This window comes from Sitophilus oryzae, unplaced genomic scaffold (genome assembly GCF_002938485.1).
Source record: "Sitophilus oryzae breed Bouriz unplaced genomic scaffold, Soryzae_2.0 scaffold_2006_pilon_pilon, whole genome shotgun sequence".
Classification (NCBI taxonomy): Eukaryota; Metazoa; Arthropoda; class Insecta; order Coleoptera; family Curculionidae; genus Sitophilus; species Sitophilus oryzae.
Window position 1 is genome coordinate 4986475 of NW_022146732.1, and position 5609 is coordinate 4992083.

Here is a 5609-nt window from a genome sequence, read left to right on the forward strand (position 1 = left end):
TAAAGAAGAAAACATTCTATCAATGTGTACTACCAGTCATGATCTATGCATACGAAACCTGGACATTTAAAACAGAGTTAAGAAAACTACATACATACCGCCATTACTCGCTGACGAGTATTTGACACGCATCAGAAGATGGTCACGCAAGGCGTTTTCTTTCTTGCGCTTTTCTGTGACTGAAAAGCCCAATACGTGATGTTATCTGTCTACCGCACTCCAGACATTCAAAAATCTCATTGCTTTGTTGCCTCTTTACTTTTTGGTTGTCGCTCTTATCTGACTTTACAATTCTTCTCCATTCCGTTCTATTGTGAGCTGCCTCTTCCACTCATTCTGCTTGTTAATTCCCTTTAAGTTTGCGTGTAAAATATCCTTGAACCTTTTGAGTTGTCCACCCGGCCTCCTCTTACCGTCAACAAGCTCACCGTAAAGCAGAGATTTTGGTATGCGGTTTTCTTGCATTCTGCATACGTGACCAGCCCATCTTAAGCGGGACTTTGTAATCATGACTTCGATACTCTCGCAGTGAGCTTTTTCAAGGAGATTTTATTCTTATGAGTTGTCTAAGATGTCTCTGTTGCAACTTGTTTAAAGCGTTCATGTGTCGGCGGTACGGCACCCAGGTTTCGCTTCCATGTAACATGGTGGGAATTATTATCGCTCGGTACACCGCAAGTTTCGTTTTTGTGCTCAAGTCATGATTGTAGAAAAAAACTCTGTCTTTTAATTTCCAGAATGCTCTTGAGGCGCTGCTAATCCTGTGCTGAATTTCAGAATCGATATTGGCCTTTTCCGAAATCAAACTGCCGAAGTAATTGAATTCCGCTACATATTCCAACAGATTATCTCCGATTTTTATAGCATTGTTGTGATCTTCCGAGGGAGTGAAATGATTTTAGTTTTATCAATGTTCAGATTAAGTCCCAAGGCTTCGTATGCCCATGTATATGTCTTCAACATTTCTTGCAATTGCTGTAACGTATTTGCAACTAGAGCACAGTCATCAGCGTATTGAAGTTCTGTGATGAATTTTGTACGTGTTTTTGCCCTGAGTGTTTTTATGTTGAACAGACCGCCGTCGTATCTGTATCTAATGCCCAAACCTCTTTCCTGCAGTTTGCTGTCCACTAGGGATGCACAATTCGAATCGATTTTAATCGAAGATCGATCTTTTTGCCGAAAATATCGATTAAAATCGATCGATTTTTATCAAACGATCTTTTGGTAGAATCGATTTTTTTTCAAAATCGAAGATCGATTTTATTTATTAATTTTTACAGGTTTATTTATTTGTTAGAATAAAAAAAACACTTTAGTTTTGCTTGAATATTTGATTCCGGTGCATCTCTAATAACAACTCCAAAATTCCGCCATCTAGCAATGAAAAATTAAGTGTAAGTGCTCGCTACCGCATGCGCCGATGTCTGCTTACCACTTTGATATTAGGTGTCAGATTTTTGTCGGTGATTCCCATATTTTTATATTTTAGATAACAGAATATTTTTTGATTTTAGCTTCTTTCCAACCGACTGACATATCAAAATTACAGAATTTACCGGTACATATTGTGTGTCAAAATCATCATAAGCATGCAAAAAGCCGAATAATTATATTTTGACATTGTCATAGTATTTTTAATTTTTACAAGTATGTCTCTGTTTGTGGGTGTTTCTGATTCAGTTTGGGATGACTGTTATTCAGTTTCAATTTTAAATCTATTAATAAACGGTTTTACGATTTTTATGTATCTAATTTTTTTATGATTATATCGTATTTTTATTATACCAGTACACCAATACATTCAGAATCGAATATCGATATTTAATAAGATCGATCTTTTGTTACCGATTTTTTTTCTGGATCGATCTTGTTATGTCCGATCTTGGATCGATTCAAAATATCGATTTATTTTATTTTTGCGACATCTTTACTGTCCACTATAATGGAAAGCGCTGCCATGAATATATTGAATAGGAGAGGCGCTAAGACACATCCCTGCCTAACGCCTGTGTTTATTAGGAAGGGATCGCTCAGTGATCCATGATATGACACTCTTGATTTGTTGTTGTTATGGAGGCTTTTACACACTGTAAGAAGGAAACTGCAGGTTGCACAACGGTCAATGGAACGAAATATGCTGGGAATAACCGAAAAAGACCGTAAAAGCATAGAGTGGATATAACAAAAGACCCAGGTAATAAATCTCATCCACAGATTTCCTAATATCCATCCATGGGATGGATATTAGGAAATAAGCAGGAATAACTTGGACTCCAATAGTCAGCAGATAACAATGGACCTAATTATAGGGAGAATGTCTAAATATGTAAGGGAGACCACACTATAATTGGAAGTGATTGAATAAACAAAATTTGGTATCTACCAAACACGACTGTTTAAATTCCCATAAAATAAATTAATTCAAATAAATAATAGATCGCTTTATTTTGTGATCACACCCCGTATCTCACAAAATGCAGCCTATGTGACTCTCCGCGCCATCTATTAAATGAAGCCCGCGCTATCTGTGAGTAAGAAATCTACTTCAAAACCAGGTTTAGAATCACCAACAGATGGCAACAGTAGTGCTTGATTTTTTTTTTGTAAGAAGTCATTGATCACAGATCTCATCGTCAGACTCCGCCGCATAAAGTCAAGGAATTCAAACAGTTAGAGTTCACTTTATATTAAATACTTTATTATTCTAATAATACAAATTTAATTTTAATTATCTTTACATTTACATTCTATTTTTACCACGAAATAAAAACATTCCAATTGGTCAAAATTAAATTGCCTTACGCACTTAAAATTTGTTTATTATCATATATAATCTCTAAGAAGATAAGATAAAATATTCGATTGCATTAATATAATGAAATAATCCGTCAATTTTACTGTTTGAAATTAAAAACTATCCATGTATCTACTAAAATATTATTTTATCTTACAAAAAGCCATAGAAAAAAATATATTCATCTTGTAAAATCAGTATAGATACCTTAACATAAAGCACAGTAAATATTTTTGAATGATTTTGATTATGAGTTAGAATGAGTTTTGATTTTGAAAGTACCACTGTCCTTTCTGTTAAATTTGATAAAAAAAATATGTTTTTTTGTATTTCTGCAAAATTCTGGAAAAATTGCAATCAATGAGTCTATGTTTTTTACAGAAATAAATGTAAAGTTTTAATTTGTTTAGTTAACTCAGTTCGTATATTTCCAGAAATTGTGCAGAAAGCTTCATTCAGAACTTCGAAATTAGTAGATTAAATTAATGGTTTCAATTAGGGTAGAAGTTTGTTCCTCTAATTTCAATGTGGGCATTCATAATGTCAAAATTAGTGATAGTAATTTTCAATTAGTAGAAAAAGTTAACAAAATTTTACCTTGCACCACTAATTTTACGTCAAAATTTGTGGATAATGTCATTTTGGCTTTTGATTATTATTGGTCCAGAGAAATTGTGGCAAGAAAAAAATCATATTGCTTAATAAGCAACAACTGACCACCGCAAGCTGTTGCTAGGATATTCTTGGAGTTGAAACCACTAATTTATTCCAATTATTTCGAGCTTTAAAATTAACTTATTGACTCATGTCAAAATTAAGTAGTATTCACGTTAGGCGACGAACTTCTATCCCTTGTATCGTGCTCTTCCAAAAACCTATCCATGAAGTCTGTTACCCCAGGATGCAGCACATATTTCTTCTTCTCGAGCCTCACTTTGTTGGCAAACATATCATGACGCTCCGTTTTTTTCCATAAATAATAAAACTGCACCAACTCCCCAACTGATCGCGTCCTAACCTTATTCTGCTGAGTCATATAGAAATTCTTACCGAATAACCTGATCCCAGCCTCAAAATTCCTGCATTCCTCTTCGCTCCAAATTTGCATGCTGTCCTCATAGAGGTGTTTGTTAATTTGGAGCCTCCTCAAAGCCTCTTCAACGTTATGGCCGCATTGTTGCAGCAAGTGAAGAGCCGGCTCGTTATCCCTTGTGTGTTTTCCTCTGGGTATTGATGGTTTACAAATTGAAGAAGCTTCTCTTAAGTATGCTTCAACAGATTCCGGTGAAGATGTGGAAGGGTCCCAAAGCAGCTTGTCTTCGTTTTCGTATGGAAGGGCATCACCATAATGGCATAATCCATCAGGGATAACTGCTTGATAATCACCTCCAACCATTATGGTTTTGATTATCATTCTGTTTTCATCGTCAGAGTGTCTTAAATGAAACCGATCCTCGTCTTCCTCTATAACTTTAGACCTCAACAATCTGGATGCGTCAGGATATTTTTCCGAGTCATACTTTCCTTTAGGATGTTCATTTTCTTGATTCTCGCTTTCGTAAAATAGTTTGGAAAACTTGGGATTCGACATGTTTCCTTCCAGATTATCACTTGACGCCGAACTGGAGTGTTCTTCCTCTTCTAGAGTTACCTCGTCTTCAAACTCGTTGGCCAAGTTATCTACCGCTTCCGAGGGAAGTTTTGCTTTATGATTTTGATTATTCTCGACAGAATAAGGAAGGGTATCCATCCTTAAGGTCGAGAATCCCTAAAATGGAGCCATCTTCAGCGATCTCTGAGTCAGAAATCTATAAAAATAAACAACATAACAATTCTAAAATAAATTAAAGAAAAAAAATTAATTCTTACCTTTCAAACTAAAAATTTTAAACCCATCATTTCTGTAGAGCAGTGTATAAAACGTATATTTATATCGCACAATTTTCTTTGTTGCAAAGTACACAAAATAATTAGGAATCAGTTATAATATTCACATAAACAAATAAATTATTTAACATCAAATCAAATTTATAAAGCGAACCGTTAAATACACATAAAATTCTCGAAAAATCCACTAATGTAATGCACAAGGTACGATTTTAAATCACTGCACTCATCTCATTATTTAATAAATGTCTGTTTATTGTTATTCTATTATGTACCTGTTTTCTTTATGATCAATACTCGGGCAGTGGAAAGCATGACAATAGGATTTGGTGGGAGTAGGGGAAACACGTGATTAAGGTCAAGGGGAAGCGAGCTGTAAAAGTGTATTTCGATTCGAATTATAGTTTTGCTTGCGCATAAGAGATGGCGGTGAATGATACATCTCACAGTTTTGGGCTTTCTGGAGAATGCGCTGGTATACTGTTAGCAGAGACAACTATTGGATATAGTAATCATTATCATCATATTTAGGCTACATTATAGTGTAGCCTCTCTCACATATTTAGATACTCTCTTTGTAGTTGCGCCCATTTTTGTCTATTGTTGGCTATGTGGGCCCAAGTTATCCCTGCTAATTTCTTAATATCATGATCCCATCTCAAGTTCGGTCTTCTTTTAGGTCTCTTAATTCCTCTTGGGTACCATGCTGTAATTTTTGTGGTCCATCTGTTGTCCGTTCTTCTTGCCGAGTCTCTTGAGAGATTTGACTTTGTGGATGACATCTATTACCTGGGTCTTTTACCTTATCCACTCTATTCTTTTACGGTCTGTCTTGGTTCTGTCAGCATATTTCGTTCCATTGAGCGTTGTGTGACCTGTAATTTCCTTGCTTGTTATGTCCGTTTTATGTGTCCAGGTCTTGCAT

General features: G+C 35.4%; 1 pseudogene; it reads right to left on the reverse strand.

Annotated features, from left to right (window-relative positions):
• Nucleotides 1–2804: 2804 nt before the first annotated feature.
• LOC115883926 lies at nucleotides 2805–4985 on the reverse strand (annotated as a pseudogene).
• Between the last annotated feature and the right edge of the window lie 624 nt (nucleotides 4986–5609).